Below are 12,655 nucleotides of genomic sequence, written 5' to 3'. Positions count from 1 at the left end.
TCCATCTATACTTATACACCACATGAAAGTACAGTGAGCATTTCATCCGTGTCTCTTTGACAAATGTGTTAAAATGTAACCCAGCAAACGGTTTGGGACAGCAGAGCCTCTTTTGCAAACCATTAATCCAAACTTGCGATTGGTAATCAGGATCTATAATATGCTTTGGTAACAGCAAATGTAGCATAACAATCTGATTGGTCAGCTGGAATCAATGTGACTGTGTTTGGCTCTCTGGTTGGCTCAACGTTGTGCCTAGCGACAAAGGCAGTGTCCGACAGATCTCTGATTTCACAGGGAGCACCCGTCATTGATTCACCGTCTCCCCCCCTTGTATCCATGGTGACGCAGATGCAGACTCCACCACTGCCCCTCCCTGCACCTCCCCCCTCCTCCGCACCCCTCTTTATGAATACATATGCCAAGGACAGGGCATTTATTTCCCCCTTTTTCAAAATTATACATGCACCTATGAATTCAATAACACAAATTATTTTCATTAAAACACTTATTCTACATAACATGCACAGTCACCTATAACATTTAACATAATAGAGGAAATACAGGCTCCCTGTAAACTCTCCATCTGTCTTATTTTCTTTCTCTCTCTCTCTCTCTCTCTCTCTCTCTCTCTCTCTCAAACACACACACACACACACACACACACACACACACACACACAAATAAACGGCCTAAACCAAACAGTTTTTTTGTGGGATTAAGAATAAATCTATCTTCATAGTCCGGCATGGATAACCTAGATTTGTCAATCAAACAGTTCTTGGGGGAAGAGGACAGACATGGGCTGTGTTTGGCTTAAAATCAGACAGAATGGAAAATTGGGTCAGGACCCGCTATCTGTGGATCAATACTAACACAAAAAATTCGAAAACATTACCAGTCGATAGACCACCGCAAACAGAGTGGCAACATGTTAAATAATTGAATGTATTGACACACAGACACACATACTGCACAACAGAAGTGATGGGTAATGTCCACATTTTGCCACAAGGAGGAGCTTTTTTACCCTTTTCTTTGTTCTCCATAGCAGTTTCCAAATGCACAGGCAGGAACTGGTGTCAGGGGCTGGGAGAGCTATAAAGCCTAATATTAGATTAGCACACTCACACACATACACTCCAGAAATTATATCAGTGGCACAGTTACACTAGCAGCTCGGTGTCTCTGCGACATACTCTCCTCTGCCTGCGGAAATGAAAACGTCAACTCACCCAGATGGGAAAGGCGATGTGGATGTATCTAACAATATCTGCACATTCCCATCCATGGTGATACATATCAAAACAAAGAGGTAAAGTCAGAGAGATAAGTCCATCACCCACAACTGAAGACTATGCAGAAAAGAAGGTATCTGACATGGAGCACTTGCATATGTTCCAGTTTACAACATTCAGATACTAAAGACAAACACATCTGTAAATCATTGTTTATCCACTTTTATGGTGGTGCCTCAATTATATATATTTTTCTGGTATTAGCACATTATACACATGTAACGATGTAGTACTGTGCAATGTCTATTTTTACTTTGTTAGTCATGAAGCATTGGATATGCATGAGGCAGTGCTGCATGTGAAATGCATTGCAGGTGCCGGCCTGCTGCGCTAGGGCTTGGCCCATTTCTTAAAGAAGAAAAAAAAGGTCTGAATAATAGAGGAGAGTGCTGGTCTGCAGAGAATCAGATGTTGGGAACGGTTGAAATGGTTGTGAGGTTGCTCCACTTTCCACCGAAAAAGAACACAACTATTTATAAAATAATGACTCGCCCGCCAATCATTTAAGCCTGCGCTCCGTCGCTGCCACTCTCCGAGAATAGCAAACACCATCCACCACTCTCGTCAGCTTCAAAACTTAAACAGCTACATGGACGTCAACACAGCATGTGTTGCAACAGACGCTTCTCAAACTGAGCTCATAAGGATATGAGAGTGCAAGCTGAATTTTAGAATGTATGTATATGGCTTGTTGGTTGGTGTGCGTAATGGAGTCAGGTAGAAGGAGTATACACTCAGTTTATTAGATAAAACTGACTAAAACTAATGCACACTGATGCATTAGCCCCACTGAGAATCCCACCTTCATGATCGTTTTAATGTTCAGTTGTTGTGTAAGATATGTTACTTCATCTTGATGATCTTTTGGAGGCTGTAGTTTTTGGTGCTGTTGAATTGTGTCTTGTTATTCTGAGATATGTCTCTGTTTGGTCAAAGTATATTCATGAAATGCCTCAGCATAATGCAGTCTTTTCAAAAGCACCACAAACGACAGCCCCCAGTCAACATCAGGAGATAAAATTGCCGCTGACAATATATCAATAACAAAACCAGAAATACCATAATTAATTAATTTAAGAGACTTATTTGAAGTCACACAATTTTTGCAAAGATTAGAGACTTATGTTTGTTTTATATAGACGTGATTTTGACAACATCAGTGAAACTGTGGCCATAAATGCACCGGTAGCATAGATGAGGCCAAAGCAAATGCCAAAAAAACACAATCATAGAACACAAATATTGAGGTAAAAACTGAAAGAAATCAGTCTGGACGTCTGTAATGTGAGGGAGAGTGGCATCCTAACGTACACTGTGTGCCGCCGACTCTTCATGGCATCATTAAGATGATTCCACCTAATCGCATTAGAGGAGCACCACAGTAGAATTATCACTTTACACACTTTACACAAGCCTTAATCCAGGGCAGCTGGGAGTGCTGACAGCAGAGGCACAATGGAAAACGCTGCTTCGACAGACATTTCCCATTGAAATCACCTGAAGGAACATGGATAATGTTTTGTGATTTAATGCATGAGGTGCATCAGGTAAAAACTTTCCATAAATTATCTGATATTCTGCTTTCACAAAAGTAAGACTTCTGCAAGGTTACATTACATTCTGAGTCTAGTTTTGTTTTTTGTCTTTTTTATTTTTTTATTTCTATACTTTATATCCTTGTTCCATACAAGGCACAACTTACTCGTCCAGTTCTCAGTTAGAGGACAAACCAAAGTGAGTCTAGATAAGGCTGAACATTAGGGAGCAAACAAGAGCTTAGGGAATAATTACACTGCAGACTTATCACAAAGATCCCATTAGCAGCAGTCTGTAAATAAGCAGACCGAAATCCTTGTTATTTTTGTGTCATGTTTTTTATTAACGCCTTGGTTGTCTCTGCTCAGTTTTGCTCCTCTTGCTCACATTAAGCAGATTTCCACTTGATTATCTGTAATGTGATGCTTAGATTATCTAGCTAAGTATCTACTGTGGAACGATTTAGGTTTTGGTGTGCATGAAAGATTTTTTTTTTTTTTTCAAATTCAGCTCATCACATGATACCTGATCTTGTTATCTGCTTTGAATCTCTGCTGATATCTAAACCATCAGACTAAGCATAGCACAACATGAAGTGACACTAACAGTGGCCCAGAGGCCTGGGCTGCCAGTCATATCCCAACAAATGTGAGATATGAGACACAGAATGACACAGTTACAACTAAAACTAAATCACAACTGCATTTTATACCGTAATTAAGAATTAGGTTTTTAGTGTCGGACTGTTGCATGTTAAGCTCTTACAGTGGATTTTTTGTGGCTAACCACAGCCCTTGAATATCTGACACAGTATTTGAAAGAAAGAAAATTACCTAGATTGAAAAAAAAAACCCTGTATGTAAATTAATATTACTGACTTTAAGATAATATTTTACCCCCCAAATTACGATAAAACACCACTTATTAACAGTACTATGTCTGTGCAGCAGAATACCGTTTATTGAAAACAGTAGTTATCATTGTCATCATAATGCTTTTGCAGGCAAACACGAACCAACTAAAGCAATAAAAATAGCCCCAAGTCTCTATTCTCCAGGAACCACACACATCCTGTAGCACATACTATATAAGGTTCCACTTGTTCCTAATTGCTCAACAAGGTTTTCAAGGCAATATTCCGACCCATGGCAATATAATTCAATCAGTCTGACTTTACAGAAGTTCCCTTAGTTTTCCAGAATAAATATTTTAATCTAATGAAAAGAAATGGACCGAACATCCCCCTGACCTTAACAAAACATGAACCAAAATGACAGTGGACACTTTTCATTTTGAACTTGTGGATGAACACACACAAGGAAATCTATGTTTACACTTTCTAATATCAAGATATATTGAATGATGTTACTGGTACTGTTTGTGTGAAAACATGGTCACAGGTTTGTAAGGCCAACATGAAGGTATTAAAAATCCTTTTTTGAGCATTGTATTTAATAAAAAGACATATGCCTCCCTTCTCATTCTGCATATGTAGTTGTCATTCACTGTTGCTAAAGCCACAAATAGCAGACTGTCATGCCTAGTTCATAAACAGGAGACACACACACACACACACACACACACACACACACACACACACACACACACACACACACACACACACACACACACACACACATATACACACACACATATACACACACACACACACACACACACACATACACATACACACACACACACACACACACACACACACACACACACACACACACACACACACACACACACGGAGAGAGAGAGATAAACGGGATAAATTCTAATATAGTTCTAATAGCCAGACCTTCCAGACTGAGGTTTGGGAGATAGACAAAGGTGCTGAGACATATTCAACTCTGCTCACAGCTTCACTGTGCGGAGGAGATGCAGTTGTGAGGAGAAAGCGGGGTGCATTATGGAGTAATAGACTAATGGACAAATACATATTCCACTAGCAATTAGCAACCAAAGAATAGCAGACTCAAATGAAAAAGAGAGGTGAGAGAGAACAAGGGAGGGCGTAACCCAGCCTCCAACAGGCGTCAGCCATTGTCCATAAGCCAGCAGTTACGCGGAGAAACAGGAGGGGGCATAAGCGAGAGCACCAGCCAGAGGAAATCAGCATGCGTAGGAGGAAGATGAGAGGGATGAAGAAAACCAGAGAAAGGAATTCTTTGTTTGAGGACGAGAATGACAAGGTGTGAAAACAATTACAAGGATCTGAGAAACAAGTTAGCAAAGGAAACGAAACCAGTACAAGGTGAAGACGAGAGGAAAAGAACACGATGCTGTCGAAAAGTGGGGTAGTGATAATGAGAACAAAGGCAGGGGAAGAGGCAGAGCGAGAGAGACAGAGAGAGAGAGAGAGTCGGTGGGAGGAGAGAGTGGGATATGAGTCAGACTTACAACATTATCACTCATCTTTCACACCCATGTCTCGTTGTTTTTTCCTTTCCTACACTGCACCCACTTGATAAGATGGTATGAAGAACATTTAGCCAATGACACACATGCAACTCTCTCTCACACACACACACACACACACACACACACACACACACACACACACACATACAGCTCAAGTGTGTGCGGCTACATGGCATGGCATAAACTAATCTCCCTAATATCGTGATAAAATAATTCGAGCATTAACCCGACATGCCCAAGGTCATGATTTCAGTTATTTTAATGACAGATGGTTCATCTAAAAATAAGCACAGCAGACGAACTTTGCAAAAATAAAAAGCTACATGTGAGATGAGATGACTCAATGAGCAGAACAGCTCACATGGTCCACACTGAAAGAAAAAGATGGCCAGATGACTTAAAATATGGCATATAGAACATTAAATGAAAATAAGAAAAAAATTGAATTTTGTTTTAGCATGTAGCTTTATTAAATGTAGGCTTTCTCGCTGTTATGTGATCAAATGCACTTGATATCAGCACAGTGACTGTGGGCAGCCCTGAGAGACCATAGATCGATGGATTTTATTTCTGTTACATAAGCCGAGTGCATCAAGAGAAATGTTGTTGTTTCGTAGTAAAACTATCTCCGATATCAGCTGCACCCTTTTCAACACTTTTAATACTACTTCTACTTTCGTTTTTTAATGCCTTGCAGTTGTGCAGAAAACCACCACATTTGGAGTCATGCTTTTTGCCTTATTGAGGCAGTGAACACTTTGCAGACACTGATATCGCCAATAGCTCATACAGGCAAGTTCTGCTCAGTTTGACCCGAACACTTAGTGCTCTCAATATTGAACTAGTTAAACATAAGATCACAAAGATCCATACAAAGTGCTTCCTGTAGTACCCATATTGACACACAAATTACAGAAAATAGCCTAATTAAATGAACTAGTAATATGCATAAAGTTTGTAAAAAGAGCTTAATTGTTTTAAATACCCAGGCAGGGGACATTCAGAGTAACAGCAATACACCTGCTATAAAATACCAAGGGAAAAAAAACCCCTGGGGGACCAGGAACCCCGCAGTGACAGACTGGATCCTTCTAACAGCCAACATCTGATCCCATCCACGCATGGCCAGAAATAAATACAGCACACAGCATTAATCAGACAAGTTGATGGTAGGAGTGTGTGAGCGTTTACTCCATCCACACCACAGTGAGTAGTACAAGGATACTGTTGTAAGAAGGCAATCCTCTTACCAAGGCCCATGCATGCACTGTGTGAAGTGGCCGTGCCACTCCCCTCATCCCTTCGTGTTGTTTCTGTCAGAGGTTGCAACCCTTCCCCTGAAATGTAGATCTCAGGACATTGAGCTTAGTGGATACCCGATCAACTCTGTCTTCACTAGTTTTCCACTTGATGGCTGCCTGTCCGTCTCACACGCAGCCTTGCTCTGACCCCCTCAGTCAGTTCAATCCTCCAGGCAGGCTGGGATTACCTATAAGCAGCAGCAGATGTTGTGGCTGTATGAGCACTGATGCCAAACAAGAACAGAGCAGACCTACATCTGTCAACATCTCTGTTGATTCAGAAAAAAAACATTTTAACTATTAAAACATAGCACGGCTAACTGTATTTAACACAGCTCCCAAGCACCGGTTGTTAGATTAGTCAGACAGACCGACAGTTTACAATATAGTGTGTAGTGTTGTTCAACACTGTCATTGTGTTACTATTATTATTGCAGGTATAATACTACATGTTCAGCTCAATAATAATAAATCAAGCACTGGCATGATGCAGCACCCTGAGCCACGCCCATATCACCCAGCATGGATTTGAAGTGACACATGAAGATAATGTGTGCAAAGGGTTTTCATTAGTGCAATGTTGTAAATGCTCATAGAAGTTCACCAGGCAAAACACCCCAGAGAAAGGCCTCAGTGCCCTGATTCAGCTGCAGTGGGAGTGATTCTAAAATGAGAGAAGAAAGGTCCAACCTACAGTGCAACCTTGCGTCAATGAACTGCGATGTAATGAAACTGAGGGCTTATATAACCAAACGAATGAGAGAGGAACGGGGTCTGACCTACTCAGAAAATACCGGTCATGAAAGAGACAGAAAAACAGCTTTAGAGATTCAAAAGAAATCTTCAATATTTCCTATGATACTAAAGGTCACACATGCTGGACAAGCTCACGAATTATTGCCATATCTCTTTATGAACATGAAAAAAAACAAAAACATGTTTGACCCATATACTGAAGAGTATAGTGACCAGCTCAGGGCCAGTTCCACATCAAAGCCACACATGGCTCTGAACCAGTCTCGTCATGTTATAGGACAAATGACAAGGAGCAGTGCCAGGGAGTCTCAGGCCGCAGTTGTAAATGTAGCCTGCAGTGGAGTGTTTGTACCATTGACTACAATCTGTCCCTGTTAGTCAAGAGGCAATAGTAAAAAAATAAACAAACGTAGTACATCTGCATGTGTCATTATTAGTGACATGCAGATGTACTACATTTGTTTATATTTCCACTATTGTAAGTTGTTTAAATCACTGGCAGTGTAGGCATTATAGAAGAGAAAAGGGGATGTATTCACACAGACGTGCATGATTTAACCTTTGACGTAGAACGCTAAAAGTTCAAGTCACAACGTGTAAATGTTATACCATGATAGTGACTAACAGTTCATCTCATTTGATATAGAGAAGAGACATTGCCCCTCTCTGTCCATCCCTTCTCTGCCACGCCACACTGAAGCTACAGCAGCACACAGAGATGTACAAACACTGTATTGACTTAATGATCTATAAGTTACACTGCAGCAGTGACTGTGCTTGCTGAGATCCACAATAACAATCTACTCACCATCCCAAAGTCAACTGAATAAGTCTGCGGAACGGAAGTGCTGATACAAACACAAACACAGACTTATCAGCACACAAAAGCACAAGGAGAATACATGTATGTAACCCAAATAAAAAAATAAATAAACTGAGTAACATCTGGACAGTATGCAGTTTATGTGGCTCAAAAGAAGAACCTAAACAATTATTCATAGCTAAGAATCAATACAATCCCAGTGCAAAAATCAACAACCTAAAAATCAATGTTCTATTTCCTATCCACCATTCAGCCACAGATCCCACCGCACTCACATCTTTATTAATTGAAAAAAACAACTATTATGTCAACTGTAAGATAACAATAAAAAATAATGATAGATGACGAAAACAAGCAAAAGACAAACATGTCCTATATTGTGTTGCTGAAGAAAGACAGATCTTATTGCCATTGTCCAAGAAGTAAACTGTGCATGTTGATGTACTGCCAGACCGTACTCTGTGCTACCCGTGTGCTGTGCCAGCACAGGTCTGCTTAGACAAGACTATTAGGGTTGTTTGTTATTTTCAGTAGCAGGCCTTTCCCCCATTTTAGATGTAGAACTGAGGGTTTTTTAAATGTTACTGATGAAGGTTATTTTCAAGGCATAGCTTGATCAAAGTTGTGAATCATGCATGATGCTTCATTGCCAGACTGGACACTTGGGATTCTCTTTTTCTTTTCTTTTTTGATGAGAAGAAAAAAAAAAGGGTAGAGAGGACAATATTTTAACTGTCACAGGGAGGGGGGCTTATCTCAGAGATCACTGAGTCCAAATTTGTGGAAAAGTCACTTTAAATGACCTGATGATCAAAGGTAAAACAAGCGTACATGTGATAGAAAGCCATTTCACACAATGCGAGGGGCAGTCAGGGGAACGGAGTACGGTGAGTTTTGTGTGTTTGGAAGATGATGTCTGTATTTGGCTTGGCTCACGTCAGTGGCGAATTGTTAGCCTGGGATGGAACATTATACTCTGAAATTATGAAGTCCTCATGATATTTCAATATATAGTAAATAAAGGATGTCAGATTTGTGGTGCATGAAGGGCTTTCATTGAATTATATCACTAGGTGTGTCTTCATGCAGTTTTGTCTTTTTTTCAGCCAAAATGTCTTGCAATAATGTGAATTAGATGTACAGTACATGAGTATGTATGGCGTGTGTGTGTGTCCATGTGTGTCCATTTGTGTGCGTGTGTAGTGTGAACATAAAGATAGTAGCCGTTTTTCTGTGTACCTTCTGTGTGTGTAAATTAGATTACCATCACTGTGACCTCGATGTGAGTGCCGCCATCCTCCAACAAAGCTTGTGCAATAAGAGAGAGTGTGCCCCACTGACACACAACAGCACATGGAGCATCGACAGCCACAACCCTACAGGCATGCGGCGCGGCAACGCAGAGCTAAAGAGCATGTGGTAGAATGAGAGAGGAGACCACAGAAAGAAACACAGAAAAAAAAAAACGACAGGGAGACAGAAAAGGGGTGGCATGTGAGAGAGGAAACGAAGGACAGACACATAAAAGTGGGAAAAGGAGGCCAAGAGTGGGATGGGGGAGGGGGACACGGAGTAATTTCAATATGGAGGATAAGAGCTGGAGGACGGAGAGGGAAGCGGCAAAAACAGAGGAGGGAAAAGCAGACCAGTGTGAAACAGAACAGACGGGGGGCAGAACAGAACAAGGAGTACTGCAGGGAGGGTATCTTAAATCGTAATAGTCATATTTGTATCTAGTAAAACAACAAAACATCAGGAGATGGCATATCCCCCTGGCAACCACAAAACTTGAACAAGCAAATAATTTGGTACTATCACAGTTATGTGTATTTGACTTGGTGATGAAGAACAGATAAATAATCATGAGAACTTATTCTTTATGTCCACTAACATGCAGATATAGGAATATAAGCATATAAAAGTGAAATTCATACAGAACATAACAGAAAATGTCAAATCTAGCTGAACAGCTTCTGATCATACCTCTTATATAGTGAGCAGGCGTCAACTAATCATCTAATTCAGGAAACCAGTATAAGGTAACAAGTTAATCCCTTCATACTCTCACCCTGAAAGTAGAACACAGCGTGGTAGCTTTCTGTTTCTTATTGGTGAACATTTCTGAATTGAGAGCCTACGCTTAATTTGCCAGTCAAACTCGGTTGCCATGGAAATACAGACAAAAATGAACACATCCACCAAAACATCAAATGACACACCATTTAATTAACTGATTGGAAATAATGTTCCGCTCTGAAAATGAAACATTTACAGACAAACATGTGGACATACGGCTCACTGTAGAAAGGTATAAAAAGGTCTTAGATGGGGTTTAAAAAATTGTTCGGGAAATCAAGGACGTAATACCGAACAATTTTTGAAAGGCCTACATAACATTTGAGGCTAAATGGATAAGGGGAGATGGATCCAGAAAAGTTTGAAAGGAAAGGCAAGAATAAGTTATTGTGATTTTTGTAGGTGTAGATGCACAAGAGCAGCCACGTAAAGCTGCGGAGCATACAGTTCATACAGCACATCCGCTCCTGCTGCAGCAGCTGTGTCTCATCTCTCTCCCCGACACGTTGCTTGTGCTCTTATACACTCCCTCCGCACAACACTGAATACAGTCTGATGAGGAAAATGCTCTCACTCGCTTAACAAAGACAACAGACACACGAAACACAAGGGTAAGTGCAGTGTGCAATACAAACACAATTACATAGATCTGCAGAGCGAACCAGCCAGGCAGAGAGACAATGCCACTGGAGCAAGCAGCCCCACCTCTGCCAAAGACAGTATACAGAAAGAAACGCACATACAGTATAACTGTTTGCTATCTCCTGTTTAATCAAAATCAAGATCACCTAGTTGTATGTTCAATTCTACGTTGAATCAGTAAAAAAACACAATGTACTGATTCATCAATGGAACAAAGGCACATCTTGTGTACTTTCATTCTTCCTCCCAAATATGCAAGCACTTATTGTTGTTCCTGGGCATCTGCTGTCCAGGCACAGCTTAGCACTGCTGCTGTATTGCAAAACACATGACGCCTCACACACATTTCTCTCTCACATATCTCTCACACAAACGCGTTCACATTAAATATGAATACACACGCAAAGGGGCAGTTATTGCTGTCTAGTAGTGTACTGAATGAAACTGGACAGAGGAACTGCAGAGAGTGTGAGTCCAGTCTCCACTACATGAAGCAGAGCTACTGCTTTACTCTGAATCTGAGCTGATCCCTTCCTATCGTGCATTCAGACTCCAGGCTGGTTTCTACATAAATATTTGTCTGACAGTTGTTTCTCTAGGTGGGAAATCTCGGGTTGACCCAATTGTGGGAGAGAAAAGATTATCTCCATACTATAAAATATCTAATTAGAAGCTCAACCATTCCTGTCTTTAATATTGCTTCTATCTGCACCATATGCCGCCTGATGGGGATTGTGTTGACATAATCCATGTGTTTCCACCTAAATAAACCCATTTCCATTAAATATGGTGAGATGTGTATAGATGAGCGATACAAAAAGGCACTTCCCCTCCCCCTCCCCTACTGCTCTCTCTCTATCCCTCCCTCCCTCCTCCATCCTCTTCCGCTGCTGTTGCTAAGACAGCTCAGTGCATGCTAGTCTGTGGAAACCGGTAGACACCGAGAGGTGGATCTCCCAGTGTGTTGCTATGGGCAACACACACGAGTTTGACACAGAATCAGCCTCGAAGCCTAGCATGTAGACCTTCACATGTGTGATAAAATATGACCTATTTCTTTCCTCAGTCAAAAGGGATCTCTCTGCTGAGAAGCTAGTGTGAATGAACATGAACGGATTGCACTCTTTCACATCACCGTCTGCTAATTTCCTTGACCAAAGTAATAGTAAAAATCTGTAGTCCTGTTATGAATGAAGAACTCTGCTGAAGCAAAGTGTCCATACCCCACCTGACTGGCGGTACATTGTGATTCACTGCACACCAGCCGCAGGCTCTCTCTCCCCCCTCTCTCTGTCATAGCTCCAGCCAGCCATGGCCCATTGAGCCCCCTCAACTACATCAGCGAGCACAGACCTCAAGTTACATTGTATTTTGGCCAGTACTCACATGCACACCCAAATAGATAAGACACATATAGAAAACAAACCTACAAATGTGCATATAAGCATGTACTACACCGAGCACAATGCATGTACTCTGTGTTAAATCGAAAAGATAGAAGTCTTCTTCAAATGACTATCTGGTTTTGAGCTACCATAGAGCATTATATTTAACTTGGAGGGCCATATGCAGTCACTCAAATGATGTAGATGTTAGGAACAGCTGTGCCGTGATTGTGGGGAAACTTATTCGCAAATAACACTTCTGATGAGGATGAGCTAACTAAATGAGTGAGTGGCTATTGGGATTTACTGCCCTTTAAACTGAACATAAACCTCTCCTTACCTCACAGCACTGCTGAACTGAGGCAATTATTACACAACCCCACATGGCCTGAAATAGGCACATTCAAATTT

General features: G+C 41.0%; 3 protein-coding genes across 9 annotated transcripts in view; 1 reads left to right on the top strand and 2 right to left on the bottom strand.

Annotated features, from left to right (window-relative positions):
- The window catches only part of LOC118319180 (fibroblast growth factor 18), a 209,752-nt gene that overhangs the window by 53,484 nt on the left and 143,613 nt on the right, over window positions 1–12,655 (top strand). The window lies entirely within an intron of this gene.
- Window positions 1–12,655, bottom strand: part of LOC118319165 (protocadherin alpha-C2-like) — a 149,752-nt gene that overhangs the window by 82,325 nt on the left and 54,772 nt on the right. The window lies entirely within an intron of this gene.
- The window catches only part of LOC118319159 (protocadherin alpha-3-like), a 10,773-nt gene continuing 9,862 nt past the window's right edge, over window positions 11,745–12,655 (bottom strand). Inside the window, exon 2 of the mRNA XM_047334214.1 lies at window positions 11,745–12,655. This exon is cut by the window's right edge and continues 473 nt beyond it. The gene's annotated coding sequence lies outside the window, so the exon portion shown is untranslated.

Source organism: Scophthalmus maximus, chromosome 9 (genome assembly GCF_022379125.1).
Source record: "Scophthalmus maximus strain ysfricsl-2021 chromosome 9, ASM2237912v1, whole genome shotgun sequence".
In the NCBI taxonomy this organism is placed as follows: Eukaryota; Metazoa; Chordata; class Actinopteri; order Pleuronectiformes; family Scophthalmidae; genus Scophthalmus; species Scophthalmus maximus.
The sequence above is the reverse complement of the archived record's forward strand: the minus strand, read 5'-3'. Positions and strand labels throughout refer to the sequence as shown.